The sequence below is a fragment of the Somniosus microcephalus genome, chromosome 3 (assembly GCF_052327205.1).
Source record: "Somniosus microcephalus isolate GS21.2 chromosome 3, FLI_Smic_1.0, whole genome shotgun sequence".
Classification (NCBI taxonomy): Eukaryota; Metazoa; Chordata; class Chondrichthyes; order Squaliformes; family Somniosidae; genus Somniosus; species Somniosus microcephalus.
Window position 1 is genome coordinate 290,713,311 of NC_140989.1, and position 23,705 is coordinate 290,737,015.

At 45.5% G+C, this 23,705-nt stretch overlaps 1 protein-coding gene across 5 annotated transcripts in view; it reads right to left on the reverse strand.

The window, feature by feature from the left end:
• LOC147122054 (guanine nucleotide-binding protein G(I)/G(S)/G(O) subunit gamma-12-like) overlaps positions 1-23,705 on the reverse strand; it is a 186,909-nt gene that overhangs the window by 122,294 nt on the left and 40,910 nt on the right. For all 5 annotated transcript variants that reach the window (XM_085982748.1, XM_085982750.1, XM_085982749.1 and 2 more), the window contains one exon: positions 19,312-19,380. The gene's annotated coding sequence lies outside the window, so the exon portion shown is untranslated. The remainder of the gene's footprint in view (positions 1-19,311; positions 19,381-23,705) is intronic.

A 23,705-nucleotide genomic window follows, 5' to 3' on the forward strand; every position in this document is an offset into this window, starting at 1 on the left:
TGCTTCATTATCTAAGGAGATTCGAATGGAACAGAACAGGGTCGTAAATCTGTGGAATGCTCTGCCCCAGAGAGCTGTGGAGGTTGGGTCATTGAATATATTTAAAGGTGGCGATAAACAGATTTTTGAACAATAAGGGAGTGATGAGTTATGGAGAGTGGGCAGGGAAATGGAGCCGAGCCTAAGATCAGATCAGCCAAGATCTCATTGAATGGCAGAGCAGGCTCGAGGGGCCAAATGGCCTACTCCTGCTCCTATTTCTTATGTTCTTAACACACTCTGCAATCATCAGCGAGCATCCCCACTTCTGACCTTATGTTGGAGGAAGGTCAGTGATGGAGCAGCTGAAGATGGTTGGGCCTAGGACACTGCCCTGAGGAACTCCTGCAGCAATGTCCTGGGCCTGAGATGATTGACCTCCAACAACCACAACCATCTTCCTTTGTGCTAGGTATGACTCCAGCCAGTGGAGAGTTTGCCCCGATTCCCACCGATTTCAAATTTACTAGGGCTCCTTGATGCCACACTCGGTCAAATGCTGCCTTGATGTCAAGGGTAGTCACTCTCACCTCACCTCTGGAATTCAACTCTTTTGTACATGTTTGGACCAAGGTTGTAATGAGGTCTGGAGCCAAGCAGTCCTGGTGGAACCCAAACTGAGTATCGGTGAATAAGTGCCGCTTGATAGCGCTGTCGACGACACCTTCCATCACTTTGCTGATAACTGTGAGTAGACTGATGGAGCGGTAATTGATTGGATTGGATTTGTCCTGCTTTTTGAGGACAGGACATACCTGGGCAGTTTTCCACATCGCCGGATAGATGCCAGTGTTGTAGCTGTACTAGAACAGCTTGGCTAGAGGCGCGGCTAGTTCTGGAGCACTAGCCTTCAGCATGACAGCATATCCTTCATCTCCACAAAGATTGTGGTGGTCACGGACAGATGCATCTGCGACAGGTAGATTGGGGAGGACGAGGTCGAGTAGGTTTTTCCCTCATGTTGGTGTTCTCAGTCTGGCAGCTGTGTCCTTCAGGATTCGGCCAGCTCGGTCAGTTGTGATGCTACTGAGCCACTCGGTGATGGACATTGAAGTCCCCACCCAGAGTACATTATGTGCCCTTGCTACTTCTTCCAAGTGGTGTTCAACATGGAGGAGTAGAGGGAGGGTGGTAGGTGGTAATCAGCAGGAGTTTTCCTTGCCCATGCTTGACCTGAAGCCATGAGTCAGTGTTGAGGACTCCCTCCCAAGGTTTACCATGTGCTGCCACCTCTGGTGACAGGTCATAACCAGGGATGGTGATGGAGGAGTCTGGGACATTGGCTGAAAGATATGATTCTGTGAGTAAGACTATGGTCCCCAGATGTTAGTGAGGAGGACTTTGCAGGGTTGACTGGGCTGGGTGTGTCGTTGTAGTGTCCGAAGCCAGTGCCGGGTGGTTTTATTCTTATTATTGTTTTTCGTAGCTGTTTGTTACTAGACCATTTCAGAGGGCAGTTAAGAGTCAGCCACATTGCTGTAGATCTGGTGTCACATATAGGCCAGACCAGGACAGTCGGTGGGTTTTTAATGACAATCCAATAGGTTAAGGGTCACCATTACTGATACCAGCTTTTTATTCCAGATTAATTTAATTAAGGGTACCATGGTGGGATTTGAACTCACATCTCTGGATCATTAGTCCGGGCCTCTGGATTACTAGTCTAGTAACATAACCATTATGCTACCTTTGCCTTATGACTTCCTCGACTGCTGGTGGCACTAGCATAGAAACACATGCTCTTTTCTCCGCTCAGAGCGAACCTCCATGCCGCCGTGCCCAATTCTTGTTTGTAACAAGCAGCTAAAAGACGATATGTAGGAAGTGCGCACGGGAAAATAGCTTGCTGCAGAAAACTGGAACGTAGACCCAGGACAGAGATAGTCTGCAGAACTTTAATACTTTGTTTATACAGTGAACATATTCTCAGGGTGGCTCAAATCCATGAGCAGGTTATGCAGCTTCTGAATGTAAAGATGAAAGTTTAATTAAATGATCTTAGTTACATCACAAATCAGCAAGCATTTAAAATAACAGCAAGCAATAAGATGCTCTTTTCACAGTAGCTTAGTTCAGTGTGTCAGGCCAAGGCAGTGTTAGAATTTAACGGGCCATGGTTTTTAGTTTTCATTATTGAACAGAGAAACCTTGCAGTAATATTGCATGAATTTAAAGGGATTCTATTCAGACTTTTAAAAACAGGTGTCTAAAATAAACTTGAAAGGTAGATGCAGTAATTGTATCAATTAAATACGCAATTAAAAACCAAGATTAACTGAGGTTAAAAATTTTAATAAGATTAATTGAGATTCATTTTTTAAAATCACTGGCAGCCCTAATTTCTACATCTTGATTTTAGCTTGTGTGGGAAATTGGATCATAATAGGTTCAATTTCAAAATACTGCTGACTGAATGAGGTAATGTGTAAGGAAAGTGGAGATGAGGTAGAAGATCAACCATGATCTTATTGAATGGCAGAGCAGGCTCGAAGGGCCAAATGGCCTACTCCTGCTCCTATTTCTTATGTGTAGAGAAATAGTAGTTGACATAACTATTCCGATTCAAACAACTTAACAAGTTTATGCTTTTAGCCGCTTTCTCAACCTGCCCTGCCACCTTCAACGATTTGTGCACATATACCCCCCCCGGTCTCTCTGCTCATGCACCCCCTTTAGGATTGTACCCTTTAGTTTATATTGCCTCTCCTCGTTCTTCCTACCAAAATGTATCACTTCACATTTTTCTGCATTAAATTTCATCTGCCATGTGTTCGCCCATTCCACCGGCCAGTCTATGTCTTCTTGAAGTCCATCACTATCCTCCTCACTGTTCACTATACAGGAAACTTTGTGCTATCCGGCACCGACCTGTTGCCGTTCCCTCAAAACTGCCGGACACTCCAGCTCTAATATTGAAGCATACGGAGGTTTTCATCTCCGTATCTGACAACAAACACTGTGGCTTAGCAACAGCTTCTAAACAGTCGGCTGCAGCTGCAAGCATCTCTAGCTGAAGCTGTTGCTATAACTACAGACCTTGCAGTGCCTGACTGGGGGGAAAAAAAAGCAACGAAAAGAAAAAATACAGCTCCTGATTTTTGCCGGTGGCTCGAGCTTGGCGGACATTTAGCCTCCGGATAACAAAGTTTCCTGTACTTCCAAGTTTTGTATCATCTGCAAATTTTGAAATTGTGCCCAGTACACCCAAGTCCAAGTCATTAATATAGATCAAAAAAAGCAGTGGTCCTAGTACAGACCCCTGGGGAACACCACTGCATACCTTCCTCCAGTCCGAAAAACAACCATCCACCACTACTCGGTTTCCTGTCACTTTCGTATCCATGCTGCCACTGTCCCTTTTATTCCATGGGTTTCAACTTTGCTGGCAAGCCTATTATGTGGCACTTTATCAAATGCCCTTTGGAAGTCCACATCAACCGCATTGCCCTCATCAATCCTTTCTGTTACCTCATCAAAAAACTCAATCAAGTTAATTAAACACAATTTGCCTTTAACAAATCCGTGCTGGCTTTCCTTAATTAATCCACACTTGTCAAGTGATTGTTAACTTCACCCGATTATCGTTCCCAAAAGCTTCTCCACTACCAAGGTTAAGCTGACTGGCCTGTAGTTGCCGGGTTTATCCTTGCACCCTTTTTTGAACAAGGGTGTAACATTTGCAATGCTCCAGTCCTCTGGCACCACCCCCGTATCTAAGCAGGATTGGAAGAATATGGCCAGTACCTCTGTGATTTCCTCAGCATCCTAGGATGCATCCCATCCAGTCCTGGTGACTTATCTACTTTAAGTACAGCCAGCCTTTCTAGTACCTCCTCTATCAATTTTTATCCCATCCAGTATCTCCACTACCGCCTCTTTCACTATGACTTGGCAGCATTTTCTTCCTTGGTGAAGACAGATGCAAAGTACGCATTTAGTACTTCGTCTATGCCCTCTGCCTCCATGTGTAGGTCTCCTTTTTAGTCCCTAATCAGCCTCACCCCTCTGCCTGGCATTGACGACAAGCAATTCAAACATTTTAAAACTATGTGAGGGAGGAAGTTACTGCATGTGGTCAACATGCTCAGTACAGTGCACTATTAAAAGGTGCAGGTGGCGCCTCTTACCTTGCATAACCTGGTATGGTCATTGAATTTTGTCCTGTATGGAGTTCTCATGTGTGGGTGATTGAGTTGGCATTGACTGTCCTAGCCACTTCCTGCCACTGATGCTGTGCTGCTCTCCTTGCAAGCCTGCATTGCTCCATGCCAAACAGTGCCTCCCTCCTCTGCCTGATTTCATGCAGAAACAGGTCTACACCTTCATCAGTGAACTTGGGTCCTCCATGCCTTCCTGCAGATCTCTCAAACATTACTGAAATTGTTGTGCAGGCAAAACAATAAATATGCTGTGTCCTATTTAATCTACTGCATGGCTTCAAATCCCCCACTCCAAAATGGTGAGCGCCCGACATTTGAAGTTTCTAAACTAGGGCTTTTTCATTAGAACAAAGATGGTTAACAAGAGATCTGATAGCGGGTTTAAAGAGTTTTGATCAGGTATACAGGGAAAAACTATTTATACTGCTCGGTGAGCCAGTAACTAGAGGTCATAAATTTAGATGGTACCAAAACAATGATGGGAGAGGTTCAGAGAATTTTTATGCAGAGGATTGTTAAGACTTGGAATAAAATACCAGAAACAGTAGTGGAAGCAGGTTCCCTAACAGTTTTTAAAAGGGGAGTGAATAAATATTTGTAAAGTAAAAATTTTAAAAGGGTGTGGGCACCAAACATACAAAAGAGTTCCATCTCCCAGCACTGGTAATCCTCTACCAGATGAGGACAAAAAAAAAAGGTATACTGCATCAAAAATGACGTCGTATTTCAGTTCAATTAAAAAGAAACTTATTTCTGCCTTAAGTTTTATTTTAAATACTTACAAATTCAATTGTCTGACTTTAAAAAAAATCATTCATGAATTATATTATAGTTTTAATTATCAAATTTTTACAAAAGGTAAATCATGCTTGACTAATCTACTGGAATATTTTGAGGATGTAACTGGTAAAATAGATAAGGGAGAACCAGTGGATGTGGTGTATTTGGACATTCAGAAGGCTTTAGCATGTAAAGTTAAGACACATGGGATTGGGGGGGGAAGGTATTGACTTGGATAGAGAACTGGTTGGCAGACAGAAAGCAAAGAGTTGGAATAAACGGGTTTTTTCCGAGTGGCAGGCAGTGACTAGTGGGGTACCGCAGGGATTGGTCCTAGGACCCCAGCTATTCACAATATATATTAATGATCTAGACGAGGGAACTAAATGTAATATCTCCAAGTTTGCAGATGAGACAAAGCTGGGTGGGCGTGTGTGCTGTGAGGAGGATGCCGAGAAACTCCAGGATGATTTGGACAGGTTGGGTGATTGGGCAGAAACATGGCAGATGCAATATAACGTGGATAAATGTGAGGTTATCCACTTTGGTGTCAAAAACAGGAAGGCAGATTATCTGAATGGCAATAGATTGGGAGAAGGGGAAGTGCAACGAGACCTGGGTGTCCTTGTGCACCAGTCGCTGAAGGTAAGCATGCACGTGCAGCAGGCGGTTCAGAAAGCAAATGGTATGTTGGCCTTCGTAGCGGAGAGGGTTTGAGTACAGGAACAAGGATGTCTTGCTGCAGTTGTACAGGGCCCTGGTGAGACCACATCTTGAGTATTGTGTGCAGTTTTGGTCGCCTTATGAGGAAGGATGTTCTTGCCATGGAGGGAGTGCAGCGAAGATTCACCAGGCTGATACCTGGGATGGCAGGAATGACGTATGAGGAGAGATTGGGTCGATTGGGCTTATACGTGCTGGAGTTTAGAAGAGTGTGAGGGGATCTCATTGAAACTTATAAAGTTCTAACATGACTAGACAGACTAGATGCAGGAAGGATGTTCCCGATGGCCGGGGAGTCCAGAACCAGGGGTCACAGTCTAAGGATAAGCCATTTAGGACTGAGATGAGGAGGAATTTCTTCACCCAGAGAGTGGTGAACCTGTGGAATTCTCTACCACAGAAGGCAGTAGAGGCCAATTCATTAAATATATTCAAGAAGGAGTTAGATATATTTCTTAAGGCTAAAGGGATCAATGGATATGGGGAGAAAGCAAGGACAGGGTACTGAATTTGGATGATCAGCCATGATCTCATCGAATGGCAGAGCAGGCTCGAGGGGCCGAATGGCCTACTCCTGCTCCTATCTTCTATGTTTCTATGATATCCAAATACACTGAATGGTGGTCTTTATCTTAATCAAATTTAGTTTCATCACAGGTGCAACCCTATATAACAGTCAATTCATCTCAATGAAGAGTCTATTTTTATTCAACTGAATCCCACCAAATTACTAAAATAGAGATACACAATCACAGCCTACCCTGCAGATGTTATGTACCACTATTGGTTGTACAGCAGTCATCAAAAAGCCATTCATTGTTAAGTAATAGGATTAAGGGGCAGCAACTGTATATGGAATAGTCAGTTAAGGAATAAAAATACAAATCAAATAAAAGTTTAAATTCAACATTTTAATTTAATGACATACCTGATACTTGAGCAAAGCTCCCTAGCATGATTTGAGAACTCTCCTGCAGTATTTTATTAACTTGAATTAATATATCACAGTATTGTTAGGTCTTGCATGACCAAACAGACCTAATCGTGTATGACTGAGCAGAAGTATTCCGCTAATTTAAAGATTACTTTTGCAATACTAAAACACTATGTGCAACTTTATAATATTCAATATTTTTATAGCAAAGTGTCACATTATGGGAGGTGAGGAACACAACACTTTCTTCTATTAAGAGATTTCAGCATTTGTTTACACAAAGACAGTGAAAAATGATATTTATCTAATAATGGATTTCCTCAGAGAGTGAGCATTGAACAGACATTCTGCTAACTGATTACCAGAACCACACATTGAAATAACTTCTACTGAGAAATGAAAAGTAGTTTATCTCCAGAATACTTGACTAAGATTCTACATAAAGGATTTTCACTGAAGGCAATTTTTGATCAAGTATTATAGCCTTTAATGAAGCCGATGAAAGAAATCGAGCAAAGGATCAATCTGTCCTGTTGTTCTTCATATTATAATACTACATAAGTAAAAATTGTTGTAAGGGGATTACTCCCAGTGCCACATGCTAGTGAGTACAGAAACAGAAGATAGTGCAGGTGAATGTGTTGCTGTAGAAGTGGTGCAGCAGGGAGGGCTTCAGATTCCTGGGGCATTGGGGCTAGTTCTAGGGCAGGAGGGACCTATACAAGCTAGATGGGTTGCACCTGAACAGGGCTGGGATCAAGTCCTTGCGGGGAGGTTAACTGATGCTGTGGGGGGAGGGTTAAACTAAATTTGGCAGAGGGAGAGGCACCAGGACGTAGCAGCAGAGAGGAGAAACAAGGTGCGTAGAAAACTAGGAGGGACAAACAGCAACAGAACAAAGAATAGCGCAGAAAGAGCAGGAATTAGGTGGAGGAATAACGCAGTGACCAACACAGTTCCGCTTTGCGCAACACCGCCGTTCAGTCCGTAAGGGGGACCCTGAGCTTCCGGTCACCTGTCACTTTAATTCACCACTCCATTCCCACTCAGACCTCACCGTCCTCGGCCTCTTGCATTGTTCCACGGAAGTTCAGCGTAAGCTCGAGGAACAGCACCTCATCTTTCGATTAGGCACTTTACAGCCCTCTGGACTCAACATCGAGTTCAACAATTTCAGATCATAACCTCGGCCCCTATCACATTTATATTTTTTATCCACACTTTGTTTGTGCTTCTTTTTTTTCCCCCCACATGGCAGCTGTCTTTCATTCTGCCAGCACTATTCACACTCCATCTAGAGCCATTCTTTATTTCGTAACCTGTCCCATTACCATCGCCGCTTGCCTTGAATATCTCAAAGCCTCTTTTCTTCTTCTGCCTTCCATCCTATCACAGACCTTCCCTTTTGTTCAAACATCCCATCCCCCATTTCCCAGCCCCTAAACTTGCTTTAAAATCTGTTCCTTTTCCTGCTTGTTTCCAGTTCTGACAAAAGGTCTTCGACCTGAAACGTTAACTCTGTTTCTCTCTCTACAGATGCTGCCTGGCTTGCTGAGCTTTTCCAACGTTTTCTGTTGTTATTTCAGATTTCCAGCATCCGCAGCATTTTGCTATTGTAATGGTGTTGGAATACATGTGTGTTAATGCGAGGAGTGTTACAGGTGCAAGTTGCCACATGGAGTTATGATATAGTGGCTATAACGGAGACCTGGCTTAAGCATGGGTAGGAGTGGGACTGGGAACTAAACATTCCTGGCTACAATGTATTCATGTGGGATAGGCGCCTGGGGGGGAGGGAAGGGGTGCCAAAGTATTGATCAAGGATAATATCACAGTTCTAAAGAGGGACGATATACTAGAGGGTTCTATTTGGTTAGAGTTAAGGAACAGAAAAGGAGCTGTTACATTGCTGGGTGTTTACTCTAGATCCCCAAATAATGAGACTGAGGAGCAAATCTGAGAAATATAAAAATAATAGTGCAGTAATAGTAGGGGACTTCAATTACCTGAATATAGACTGGGTGAAAAACAAAGTGAAGGGCAAGGTGGTTGAAGATTTCCTAAAATGCGTACAGGAGAACTTTCTTAATCAGTCGGTTTCTCGCCCAACGAGGAAGGAGGTAGTGCTGGATCTAGTTCTGGGGAATGATGTAGGGCAATATAGTGTGTTGCAGTGGGAGAATTTCTGGGTAATAGGTTTAAAGCAGCTATGGAAAGGGATGAAGAAAAATCAAAAAAGTGAAAATACCCAGCTGGAAGAGAGACAATATCTGTGATTTGAGAAGGGATCTAGCACAGGTGGACTGAAAACAAAGATTGGCCACGAAAACAGTTAATGAGTGATGTCAGGCCTTCAAGGCAGATACTTCAGGTACAAACCAAGCTAGGGGGTGCAGGAACAGAGAGACCTGCAGGTATATGTGCATAAATCGTTGAAGGTGGCAGGACCGGTTGAGAAAGCGGTTAAAAAAAGCATATGGGATCTTGGGCTTTATAAATAGAGGCAAGGAAGTCATAATGAACCTTTATAAAACACTGATTCGGCCTCAACTGGAGTAATGTGTCAAATTCTGAGCACTGCACTTTAGGAAGGATGTGAAGGCCTTAGAGAGGGTGCAGAATGGTTCCAGGGATGAGGGGCTTCAGTTACGTGGCTAGACTGGAGAAGTTGGGGTTGTTCTCCTTGGTGCAGAGAAAGTTGAGATGAGATTTGATAGAAGTGTTCAAAATCATGAGGGGTCCAGACAGTAGATAGAGAGAAACTGTTCCCATTGGAGGAAGGGTTGCGAACCAGAGGACACAGATTTAAGGTGATTGGCAGAAGAACCAAAGGCAACATGAGGAAAAAAAAAATTTACGCAGTGAGTGGTTAGGATCTGGAATGCACTGCCTGAAAGGGTGGTGGAGGCAGATTCAATCGTGGCTTTCAAAAGGGAATCAGATAAGTACCTGAAGAAAAAAAAATTGCAGGGCTACAGGGAAAGGGCTGGGGAGTGGGACTAGCTGAAGTGCTCTTGCAGAGAGCTGGCACGGGCTCGATGGCCAAATGGTTACAGCACAGAAGGAGGCCATTCTATGATATTCCCATAAGGAGGAAAGACGGGTCATCCAAAGCTAGAGCTCCCTGGATGACAAAGGAAATGGCAGTTAAAATAAAACAGAAAAGGTTTAGGACAAATGTCAGGTACAGAATATAGTAGAAAAACAGGCAGAATACAGAGAGCGCAGGGGGAAAACTGTACAAGAAAGGCAAAGAGAAAGTATGAAAAAAATTAGCTGGTAATATAAAAGGGAACCCAAAAATCTTATAAGCATGTAAAAAGTAAAATGATAGTTAAAGGAATGGTGGGGCCGATTAGGGGTAAAAAAGGAAATCTTATGGAGGCAGAGGGCATGACTGAGGTACTGAATGAGATTTAACTCCACAGTGTACGTCTTACATCATTGACAGGTTCCCTGCCCAGAAGTCAGCCCGATTGATCGGCATGGCTTCTAGTCAAGCGGAGAGCACTCCAGAGGAGGCTGCAGTAGCATACAAGTCTGATCCCTGACCCCGGGTTTGGAAGGGGGGGGGGGGGGGGGGGGGGGAAAAAGAGAGCCTGGGGGGCAGGGAGGAGGTGCTGCTGCTCTTCCTTTCCCATAAGGATTTCTCAAATTTTGCACCATTTAACCCCCTACCCGCACCCACTCCCACCCGCTCACCATGTTAAAATTCTCCCAATGTTGCGAGAGAGATTGGCGGGGGGGGGGGGGGGGTAAATAGACATATAGAATAGAATAAAAATAGATAGGAAGTACTAAATAGGTTGGCATTATTCAAAGTTAGCAAGTCACCCTGTCCAGATGGGATGCATTCTAGGTCGCTGAGAGAGGCTGGAGTGGAGATAGAAGCAGCTCTGACCACGATCTTTCAATCCTCCTTGGATATGGGAGTGGTGCCAGAGGACTGGAGGACGGCAAATGTTACACCCCTGTTCAAAAATGGGGAGGGGGATAAACCTGGTAACTACAGGCCAATCAGTGTACTCTTAAAACAAATAAACTGTAACTAATAAAACTTTAAAAGAACAGTAACAAATTAAATTAAAATTTCATTGGTCGGGGTGATGATGCACTCCAGTCCCCGCGGCGCCCACCGGTCGCGGAAGGCCTCAAGCGTGCCAGCAGACACCGCGTGCTCCAACTCAAGGGCCACCCAGGCGTGAACGTGGCCACGAAAGAGGTAGGCAATCGGGCCGAACGACCCCCTCGACCACCCGCTGCCTGGACCAGTTAATGGCAACTCTGGCCAGGTCCAGGAGCAGTCCTATGAGGAGGTCCTCCGATCTGTCCACTCCCCTCCGCACCGGGTGACCGAAGATCAGGGGTGTGGGACTGAAGTGCAGTCAAAAATCAAGGAGCAGCCCCTTCAAATAATGGAAGAGAGGCTACAACCTCTCACACTCCATATATACACATGAAAAACAGACTCCTCCAGGCCGCAGAAAAGGCAGGCGTCCTGGGAGTCTGTGAACCTGTTTAAAACTTTATTGCACGGGACTGCTCCATGCAACACCCTCCAGGCCAAGTCCCCAATAGAAAAAGGGAGGACTCCCACGTAGAAAACCCTCCATTGGGGACCTCCGCCTCCACCGGACGGCAAGATGGCGTGTCCAGACGGCAGACGAAGATGGCAAAGTGGAGTGTGTGCAGGAGCAGCCTGTACAGGAAACCCCTCTGTGCAGAATGAAAAGGCACGGAGGTCATTTCCCAGAGACGGCTCAAGTTGTGAGGCGCCAGTTCCTGAGGGGGGGGTTTCGGGGCCGGGCGCCGATGAGGAAAACGTCAGTGGTAGGAAACTACTAGAGACCATTGTTAAGGAAAAAATTAATTTTCACTTGGAGAAGCATAGGTTAATAAGGGATAGCCTGCACGGAATTGTTAAATGCAAATCGTGTCTGACTAACCTAATTGAGTTCTTTGATGAAGTAACAACAGAGGTTTGATAAAGGTAGTGCAGTGGATGTTGTACATATTGGGCCGTATATTCTGATCCCTACGAGTGGGTACGTGGTGTACCTACCCGTAGGGACATCAGAAATGCCAGTTTCAGGCACGCACAGTGCATGTGCTGAAAATCGGCATTTCCGATCTGACAAGAATGCTCTTGACAGTTCGGACGCCTGCGGGGGGAGAGTTCCACTTTCTGGAGCCCCTCCGCCCACAGAAAACCTTTAGAATTCTTATGCCTGGTAAAAGCAGGCGTATGGCCTGCTTTTACCAGGATACGAATTGAAATTTTTTTTTTTCCAGTCATTTAAAAATACTTTTTTTTAAAAAAAGGTAAGTTTATTTTTAGCCTTGTAAAAAAAACTTTTATTTTTTTCAAAAAATAAAGTTTTTGTTCAGAATATTTAATTTATTGTAATTTCAACTAATTTTAAAAATGTGATTTAAATTTTTAAAAATGTTTTGTAGTGTTTTTGGGGTCATCTCCATTCATATATTTGACAGGTCTATCTGTCAAGTGTATGAAGGGAGATTCCCTTCTTTGATTGGCTCCCCATGGCCCACGTGATCCCAGGGACGCTTGCGAACCACATTCACCCCTGGGATACGTAGGCCCTGCACACTTGGAGTTCGAGAGGCCCAGCATCGAAACTATATGCATCTCGGGAGCCCTCAGGTAAGGGAGTAGATTTTTCCCAGATTCGAGGCTTCCGCACACGGGAAGCCTCCGATCGGAAAATACTGCTCATTAACCTTCAAAAGGCATTTGGTAAAGTACAGTATAACAGACTTATTCGGAAAATACAAGTGCACGGTATTAAAAGGATGGTGGTAACTTGGGTACGAAATTGGCTACGGGATAGGAGGTAGAGAGTAGTGGTGAATGGGTGTTTTTCTGACTGGAGGGAATTATGCAGTGGGGTCCCCCAGGAGTCGGTGTTAGAATCATTGTTTTTCTTGTTATAAATAAATGACGTGGACGAATTTACACTTCCTGGTTTAGGCTCTGCCATGTCTCAGTAAGGATTCTTCAATCCGACTGGTTGAAGAGACACGCTGTTGCTTGCCCTGTTCACAGGTCCCCTGTAGAGGGTGTCTCGCTGAAATGGCTCTCTAATTACCATAAAAGTTGCCATGCAAAAGCCCACTAAAAGGCTGTGGGCAGCTGTAAGAGTAATGAACAGCGAGTACTGTTTGTTCGCGGCTGACTGCAAAATCCAGACCAATAGCTACTAACCCCCCCCACCACCACAACCTTTGGACTCTGAGCCACTGGCTGACACCAATTAGGAAGGCAAATAGCATATCGGCCTTTATTGCAAGAGGGTTGGAGTACAAGAGTAAGGAAGTCTTGCTACAATTGTACAGGGCTTTGGTGGGACCACACCTGGAGTACTGTGCACAGTTTTGGTCTCCTTATCGGAGGAAGAATATGCATGCCTTAGAGGCGGTGCGACGAAGGTTCACTAGATTGATTCCTGGGATGTGAGGGTTGTCCTATGAGGAGAGATTGGGCCTATACTCTCTGGAGTTTAGAAGAGAGAGAGGTGATCTCATTGAAACATAAGATTCTGAGGGGGATTGACAGGGTAGATGCTGAGAGGTTGTTTCCCTGACTGGGGGGCATAGTCTCAGGATAAGGGGTCAGCCATTTAAGACTGAGATGAGGAGGAATTTTTTCACTTGGAGGGTTGTGAATCTTCAGAATTCTCTACCTGAAAGGGCTGTGAATGCTGAGTTGTTAAGTATATTCAAGGCTGAGAGAGATAGATTTTTGGACTCTAGGGGAAATCAAAGGATATGGGGATTGGGCAGAAATTGGAGTTGAGGTCGAAGATCAGCCATGATCTTACTGAATGGCAGAGCAGGCTCGAGTGGCCATATGGCCTACTCCTGCTCCCAAGTCTTATGTTCTTATCTCTACTCATTCATTTATTTAGATGTGACAAATACATATTCTCACAGAAGCTACAAAAAAAAACTAGAACTCACCTAGGTGATTATTCCAGGGTGAATGACTTGCATGCTTCATATGACTAACCGAATGATGAATTTAAGGGTACCTATAAGAATCATTACAATTACCATTACTTGTTGCAGTTCTACCAGTTTAATGAATGCATTGCAACAGTTTGATAAAGGTTTATTTCATCATTCCTAAGCTTCTTCCAAATATTTTTTGTTTTAGTATCCATTATTGGGGGGCAGAGGGAAATAGAGTGCACTATGCACAAAGTATATTTTCTGTTCCTAGTTAAAAAAAGAATTTTGCACAGAGGAGTAATTCAACAGTTATCCACCAGGGAGAGGTAGCAAACAGTGCGCACGCAATGTCACACTGTTCTGGTCTTTCCTTACAAGGCTGCAGTATTCAGTAGATCATTTTTAGTAAACAAAGATGATCTGGAGAACACCTTTGTTTTTAGCATGAGGCACATGTTCTTCCTGACCACGATCAGTGATGTACTGCTCCAGTATGCACAGCATTTTTTTAAATTTTTTTTTTAATAAAACATACAAAATATATTTAACTTCTAAACTCGGATTGCAGCAGACTTATTGACTAACATTAAAAACATACCAAGTGAACTAGTCATAAAACGCAGGGCTTCTTGGTTTAGGCTAATCTAACAGTAAACATGGGTTCTAAACTCACAAAAACGATGTAATGACATTCATCACAACAAGGAAAGACCAAATTACAATGCCAAATCAATGCTAGTTTGTCCAATTCAGATGCCCGACAATACAAGTTGAAGGCAGACTCAAATTTCCCATTACACTTCCATTCCCCACCTGGTTTGTTTTTACTTGTAGTACAAGAAAAGCAATTACCTTGCACATAGATCAGATACTATACTTACATGCTACTATACTTACATGCAAGTACACCATGCATGTTTTTTTTTTTTTTTAATTCATTTACGGGATGTGGGCGTCGCTGGCAAGGCCAGCATTTATTGCCCATCCCTAATTGCCCCTGCGAAGGAGGTGGTGAGCCGCCGCCTTGAACCGCTGCAGTCTGCGCGGTGAAGATACTCCCACAGTGCTGTTAGAGGGAGTTCCAAGATTTTGACCCAGCGACGATGGAGGAACGGTGATATACTTCCAAGTCAGGATGGTGTGTGACTTGGAGGGGAATTTGCAGGTGGTGGTGTTCCAATGTGCCTGCTGCCCTTGTCCTTCTAGGTGGAAGAGGTCGTGGGTTTGGGAGGTGCTGCCAAAGAAGCCTTGGCGAGTTGCTGCAGTGCATCTTGTAGATGGTACACTGCAGCCACGGTACGTCAGTGGTGGAGGGAGTGAATGTTTAAGGTGGTGGATGGGGTGCCAATCAAGTGGGCTGCTTTGTCCTGGATGGTATCGAGCTTCTTGCATGTTGTTGGAGCTGCACTCATCCAGGCAAGTGGAGAGTATTCCATCACACTCCTGACTTGTGCCTTGTAGATCGTGGAAAGGCTTTGGGAGTCAGGAGGATGTGTAGAAAAGACAGGCAGCAGATACATTTATGGGAGTCAGCTGTATAAATGGTGCAACTCCACTCATTACACACTTGCAGATTCATATACTAAACACAGACTGGGGCACCAGATTTCAGTATAAACAAGACATTACTTTTGGCACTTCAAAGACTGTCAAATGATGGACCAAACCGGTTCAATTATCAATACATATCCAAAACCCACAAAAGACCGTCACCTCGACATTCCACCTCAACACCCATCGAGCAAACCAAGCTTCGAAAGTCTCCTTTTGCGGTGCAGAGGTAAACAATGCCAAAAAAAACTATTTAGCAGTCACGCTTGATCGCACCCAGTCATATAGACAACGTCTCCAGAACCTTAGGAAGAAATGAAAGAGTAGGGTCAAGTTGATCCTAGTAGTTGATCCAGAAACTCGCTGGATCCACATGGGGAGCAGATGCTCAAGCCCTCCGTACGGCAGCACTCACCCTGGTGTACTCTACAGCGGAGTACTGCGCTCCGGCATGGCTATCGAGCCCGCATGTCAAATGATGTCTAGCTGAATTCTATTATGAGAATTATCACCGGTACGCTTTTATCGACACCTGCCCATGCTTGCAAACATCGCACCATCACACCTACGCTGCGAATATGCAGTCTCCAGAGAATACAACCGCTACACCAGCAAAGACATGCCGATCCAGTTGACTTGAACAACCTATCAACCCGTCTCAAATCTAGAAGGCCATTTTGGACCGTCGCCAAAGCCCTTCAATGATCTCCCCTCAGCTTTGATGCCCGATGGCGAAATCCTTGGAAGAACTATGACAGACTGAATGGATTCCTTATAGGAGGGCCCACAGTGCAACGTGAAGGATCAAACCTTCCTCGCAAACAGTGGCCAACCATCAACCGCCTCAGAACCGGTCATGGTAGATGTTGCCACCTTCTCCATAGATGGAAGATTAAAGCATCCCCATCATGCGACTGTGGAGCTCCTAATCAGACCCTGAAGCAAATCATTGAGCACTGTCCTCAGAGGAAATCCGCAGGCAGCTTACAAGATAGCCACACTGTTACACCGGAAGCTTTGGCCTGGATATCTGACTTAGATATTGACATTTGATTTGCTTTGTTACTACCATACGAAAGAAGAATACATATCCACAGGAGACAACATTGCCTTACAAAACCAATATTTGGGTTTGGCACAAGATCATGAATTCTACAGTTGTGCTGAACACCTGAAATCAATGCTATAAAATCCATACATGCAAATGTCACATGTGCCTGTCTGAGCCTGACCTATTTACAAAAGAGCACACTAGACCACATTTGTACAGCAATTGGATAAAAGCTCAGAAAAGCACTGCCTGGATTGTGTACTTTGACAAGAAATCAACATCGCAACGTCCATAAGTCAAATCCTTCATTAGTATGATAGCAAAATACTGCGGATGCTGGAAATCCAAAATAACAACAGAAGATGCTGGAAAAACTCAGCAGGCCAGGCAACATCCATGGAGAGAGAAATAGAGTCAACGTTTCAGGTCGAAACCCTTCTACAGAACGGAGAAAAAAAAGGCAGGAAATGAAACAGATTAAAAGGCAGTTTGGGGGCTGGGAAATGGGGGAGGGGATGAAAGAAGAGACATTGAGAGATATTCAAGGCGAGACGAGATGGCAATAGGACAGGTAAAGACAAACAATGGCTGTAGATGAAGTGTGAAATGCGCTGGCAGAGTGAGAGACAGCTGCCATGTGGGAGAGAGAGAGAGAGAGAGAGAGAGAGAGAGAGGGAGAGAGAGAGAGAGAGAGAGAGGGAAAAGGCACAAACCAAAAGTGTGGATAAAAATACAAATACAATAGGGGCCAAAGTTATGATCTGAAATTGTTGAACTCGATATTGAGTCCGGAAGGCTGTAAAGTGCTTAAATCGGAAGATGAGGTGCTGTTCCTCGAGCTTATGCTGAACTTCCATAGAACAATTTAAGAGTTTCCAGTTTCCTGGCCCCAACCGCCTCCTTTTCACCATGGACGTCCAATCCCTCTACACCTCCATCCCTCACCAGGATGGCCTGAGGGTGCTCCGCTTCTTCCTTGAACAGAGGCCCGTCCAGTCCCCATCCACCACTACCCTCCTCCGCCTGGCTGAACTTGTTCTCACATTGAACAACTTCTCCTTTAACTCCACTCATTTCCTCCAAATCAAAGGTGTTGCCATGGGTACCCGCATGGGTCCTAGCTATGCCTGCCTTTTCGTGGGATATGTGGAACATTCTTTGTTCCAGTTCTACTCGGGTCCCCTCTCTCACCTCTTTTTCCGGTACATTGATGACTGTATCGGTGCCGTTTCCTGCTCTCGCCCTGAACTAGACAATTTCATTCACTTTGCCTCCAATTTCCACCCTTCCCTCACCTTCAAATGGTCCATCTCCGACTCTTCCCTTCCTCGACTTCTCCGTCTCCATCTCTGGGGATAGGTTATTGACCAACATTCACTACAAGCCCACTGACTCCCACAGCTACCTGGACTACACTTCCTCCCACCTCGCCTCCTGTAAGGACTCTATTCCATTCTCCCAGTTTCTCCGTCTCCGCCGCATCTGCTCCGACGATGCTACCTTCCACACCAGTGCTTCCGACATGTCCTCCTTTTTCCTCAACCGAGGATTCCCCTCTACCGTGGTTGACACTGCCCTCGACCGTGTCCGTTCTATCTCCCGCACTTCTGCTCTCACCCCTGCCCCTCCCTCCCGGAACCACGATAGGGTTCCCCTTGTCCTCCCCTTTCACCCCACCAGTCTCCACATTCAACGGATCATCCTCCGCCATTTCCGCTACCTCCAATGAGATCCCACCACCAAACGCATCTCCCCGTCCCCTCCCCTTTCAGCATTCCGTAGGGACTGCTCTCTCCGAAACACCCTAGTCCACTCCTCTATCACCCCTTCGCCCGGCACCATCCCGTGCAAGCGTAGAGGTGCAACACCTGCCCATATACCTCCCCCCTTCCCACTGTCCAGGGCCCCAAACACTCCTTCCAGGTGAAACAGCGATTTACTTGTACTTCTTGCAATCTAGTATACTGTATTTGCTGCTCACGATGTGGTCTCCTCTACATTGGGGAGACCAAACGCAGATTGGGTGACCGCTTTGCGGAACACCTCCGTTCAGTCCGTAAGGGTGATCCTGAGTTTCCGGTTGCCTGTCATTTTAATTCACCGCCCCATTCCCACTCGGACCTCACCATCCTTGGCCTCTTGCATTGTTCCACGGAAGCTCAGCGTAAACTCGAGGAACAGCACCTCATCTTCCGATTAGGCACTTAACAGCCTTCCGGACTCAATATCGAGTTCAACAATTTCAGATCATAACCTCGGCCCCTATTATTTTTCATATTTTTTATCCACACTTTTGGTTTGTGCCTTTCCCTCCCTCTCTCTCTCTCTCCCACATGGCAGCTGTCTCTCACTCTGCCGGCGCATTTCACACTTCATCTACAGCCATTGTTTGTTTCTTTACCTGTCCTATTACCATCTCGTCTCACCTTGAATATCTCTCAATGTCTCTTCTTTCATCCCCTCCCCCATTTCCCAGCACCCAAACTGCCTTTTAATCCATTTCATTTCCTGCCTTTTTTTCCTCAGTTCTGACGAAGGGTTTCGACCCGAAACGTTGACTCTGTTTCTCTCTCCACGGATGTTGCCTGGCCTGCTGAGTTTTTCCAGCGTCTTCTGTTGTTATTCCTTCATTAGTATGTTCTGTAGCAGATACCTTAGTGTGGATTAACTAGTGAAAGGTACTCCAATTTATTCTCAGCAAAAGCTACCCAACTAGCTTAAAAGTGGTCACAGAATGTTCCTAGGGTTTAATTTAGAGACAGCTTACTATCCACCTGCATACCACAAAATCTCGACAGCAAGGTGAAAGGTGGTCATTTTTGGCAAGTCAGAATGCTTGCAGATATTCCAGAAGAGCTTTATAAACTTAGAACCAGTGCTACCGTTATTGGAGTTGAGCCAGAATTCAGACTATATTTGCATAGGTCTTCTGATATGCATCTTTGAACTAAATCTGTATCAACAAGTTCCAAAATAACAAATTCTCCTGGAATCCAATATAAGAAAGCAGAGAAGGTACAGCGAGTGAGCTAAATCACATGCACTGAAATAATTCCATTTGCGACAGTCTGTAAAAAGGGAAAAAAGTTAAAATCACTCACCTGCTGCAGGCAGTCTTAAAGGAAACTGGCGTAAAGATTGTTTCTGCTTCTTGAGGGCTCCTCAGGAGTCTGAAAAAAATGTAAATTGTAAAGAAAGTAAATAATTAATACTAATACTAACACTGAAGTCTTGATATAAAAAATGCATAGATTGCTACCATAGTGTTCCCACCTCCCCCCAAACATGTTTTTGCATAAGTGATTGCACAATAGCTTCCAACAGCCCAGTCTGTGGCATAGTGGTTAGCACTGTTGCCTCACAGCGCCAGAGACCTGGGTTCGAATCCGGCCTCGGGCGACTGTCTGTGTGGAGTTTGCACATTCTCCCAGTGTTTGCGTGGGTTTTCTCCGGGTGCTCCGGTTTCCTCCCACAGTCCAAACATGTGCAGGTTAGGTTGATTGGCAATGATAAATTGACCCTTAGTGTTAGGGGGATTAAATACGTGGGGTTACATGGATAGGGTGGGATATGTGTTGGTGTAGGGGTTACGGAGATCGGGTGGGATATGTGTCGGTGCAGGCTCGATGGGCCGAAATGGCCTCTATCTGCACGGTGGGGTTTCTGTGATTCCGAGGTCTCCTATGAACAGAAATCTTTATTCACTGCTGTATTTAAGTTAGTGTAACCCAGGGCTAACAATTAACCCCAGTTATAATGCATTGCTTACTGGTAAATATATAGGATGCACATTATAACTCCCATTAATCTGGACAATTAAGAATATCGCATCATTAGACAACTTCAGGCTAAATGACGGTTCCAGCTTTATTTACAAATAAACCTATACACAATAGGAAATATATATTGGTAAAATACTACACAGCATAATCCTTATATGAAAGAACTGCAATCCATGCACAAACTGCATTTAAAAAAAATTTGTTCCTGGGATGTGGGCGTCGTTCGCAAGGACAGCATTTATTGCCCACCCCTAATTGCCATTGAGAAAGTGGGTGAGCCACCTTCTTAAACTGCTGCAATCAGAGTGCTGAAGGTACTCCCACAGTGCTGTTAAGGAGCGAGTTCCAGGAATTTGACCGAGCAACGATGAAGGATCGGCAATATATTTCCAATCAGGATGATGTGTAACTTGGAGGGGAACTTGCAGGTGATGTTGTTCCCATGCGCCTACTGCCTTTGTCCTTCTAGGTGGAAGAAGTTGAGGGTTTGGGAGGTGCTGTCAAAGCATTGGCGATTTAATGCAGTGCATCTTGTAGATGGTACACACTGCAGCCACGGTGCGCCGATGGTGGAGGGAGTGAATGTTTAAGGTGGTGGATGGGGTGCCAATCAAGCAGGCTGCTTTGTCCTGGATGGTGTCGAGCTTCTTGAGTGTTGTTGGAGCTGCACTCATCCAGGCTAGTGGAGATTATTCCATCACACTTGTGCCTTGTAGATGGTGGAAAGGCTTTGGGGAGTCAGGCAGTGAGACACTCGCCACAGGATATCCAGCCTCTGGCCTGCTCTTGTTGCCACAGTATTTATGTGGCTGGCCCAGTTATGTTTCTGGTCAATGGTGACCCCCAGGATGTTGATGGTGGGGGAATTCAGCGATTGCAATGCCGTTGAATGTCAAGGGGCAGCGGTTAGACTCTCGCTTATTGGAGATAAGTCATTGTCTGGCACTTAAGTGGCAAGTAACATTTGCGCCACACATCAGCCCAAGCCTGACTGTCGTCCAGGTCGTGCTGCGTGCAGGCATGGACTGCTTCATTAACTGAGGTGATGCAAATGGAACAGAACACTCTGCAATCAACGAACATCCCCACTTCTGATCTTATGATGGAGGGAAGGTCATTGATGAAGCAGCTGAAGATGGTTGGGCCTAGGACACTGCCTTGAGGAACTCCTGCAGCGATGTCCTGGGGCTGAGATAATTGATCTCCAACCACCACAACCATCTTCCTTTGTGCTTGGTATGACTCCAGCCAGTGGAGAGGTTACCCCCAGATTCCCATTGACTTCAATTTTACGAGAGCTCCTTGATGCCACACGATGTCAAATGCTGCCTTGATGTCAAGGGCAGTCACTCCCACCTCACCTCGGGATTCAGCTCTTTTGTCCATGTTTGGACCAAGGCTGTAATGAGGTCCAAAGCCAAGCGGTCCTGGCGGAACCCAAACTGAGCATCAGTGAGCAGGATATTGGTGAGTAAGTGCCGCTTGATTGCACTGTCGACGACACCTTCTTTCACTTTGCTAATGATTGAGAGTAGACTAATGGGGCAATAATTGGTCGGATTGGATTTGTCCTGCTTTTTGTGGACAGGACATACCTGGGCAGTTTTCTGCATTGTCGGATAGATGTCAGTGTTGTAGCTGTACTGGAACAGCTTGGCTAGAGGCACGGCTAGTTCTGGAGCACAAGTCTTCAGCACGACAGCCGGAATGTTGTCGGGGCCCAGAGCTTTTGCTGTATCCAGTGCGCTCAGCCATTTCTTGATGTCAAGTGGAGGGAATCAAATTGGCTAAAGACTAGCTGTGATGGTGGGGATCTCTGGAGGAGGCAGAGATGGATCATCCACTCGGTACTTCTGGCTGAAGATGGTTGCAAACACTTCAGTCTTGTCCTTTGCACTCACATGCTAGGCTCCGTCATCATTGAGGATGGGGATATTCATGGAGCCTCCTCCTCCAGTTAGTTGTTTAATGGCCCACCACCATTCACTGCTGGATGTGGCAGGATTACAGAGTTGTGATCTGATCTGTTGATTGTGGAGTCGCTTAGTTCTGTCTATAGCATGCTGCTTCCACTGTTTAGCATACATGTAGTCCTGTGTTACAGCTTCCCCAGGTTGGCACCTCATTTTTAGGTATGCTTGGTGCTGCTCCTGCACTCCTCATTCAACCACGGTTGGTCCCCTGGCTTGATGGTAATGGTAGAGTGAGGGATATGCCGGGCCATGAGGTTACAGATTGCGGTGGAATACAATTCTGCTGCTGCTGATGCCGCACAGCGCCTCATGGATGTCCAGTTTTGAGCTGCTAGATCTGTTCTCAATCTATCCCATTTAGCATGGTGGGAGTGCCACACAACACGATGGAGGGTGTCTTCAGTGTGGAGACAGGAGTTTGTCTCCACAATGACTGTGTCATGGTCACAGCTGCCAATGCGGTCACTGACAGATGCATCTGCGACAGGTAGATTGGCGAGAATGAGGTCAAGTAGGTTTTTCCCCTCGTGTTGTTTCTCACCACCACCCAGACTGGCAGCTATGTCCTTCAGGACTCAGCCAGCTGTCAGTAGTGGTGCTACCAAGCCACTCTTGGTGATGGACATTGAAGTCCCCCACCCAGAGTATGTTCTGTGCCCTTGCTACTCTCAGTACTTCTTCCAAGTGGTGTTCAACATGGAGGAGTACTGATTCATTAGCTGAGGGAGGGCGGTAGGAGGTAATCAGCAGGAGGTTTCCTTGCCCATGCTTGACCTGAAGCCATGAGACTTCATGGGGTCCCGAGTCAATGTTGAGGACTCCCATGGCCACTCCTTCCCGACTGTATACCACTGTGCCGCCATCACTGGTGGGTCTGTCCTGCCGGTGGGACAGGACATACCCAGGGATGGTGATGGAGGAGTCTGGGACATTGGTTGAAAGGTATGATTCTGTGAGTATGACTATGTCAGGCTGTTGCTTGACTAGTCAGTGGGACAGGTCCCTCAAATTTGGCACAAGTCCCCAGATGTTAGTGTACAAGGGATTAATATAACCTTTTTGAAGCATACTGCGCATTAATCTGGAACCGGAAGCATGAAATTTGTATTTTATTTTTACATGAGCCCAATCCCTCCCTGGCACTTTTCCCCGGCATTTTTCCCTAGAGTCCGCTCCCTCCCCGGCATTTTTCCCCAGAGTCCGCTGACTCCCCGGCATTTTCTTTTCCAAGGAGCCCGCTCACTCCCTGGTATTTTTTCCCCAGAGACAGTTTCCTCTCCGGCTTTTTTTCCCCTGAAGGAGCCCGCTCCCTCCCCGGCATTTTTCCAAGGAGCCCGCTCCCTCCCCGGTATTTTTCCCAGAGTCCGTTCGCTCCCCGGCATTTAACATTTTTTTTTAAACCAACCTGCCCCTGTAACAAACCGGAAGCACGCATGTGCAGAACGCCTCTACGCAGCTTCCGGGTCATTGGCAGCAGTCGCGTCCTTTTTGAAAAGCTTTCTCATTACAATTTTTAGCAATGTACCAGTTCCTTTGGGTGAATAAGCCAAGCCTTCTTGATCCTAGATACACGGTCTACAATTTCAGTTTATCTTTCAAGGTAACATTTACATGTAGAACATGTGAGCTTCCAGTACCCATGGAGCCTCATCGGAATTAAAAACTAGTCCGAACAGGGAGGAAGCTTGTAAGTGCCAAATAAAATTGGACAAACAACAAGTATGACATGAGAGAACTAAA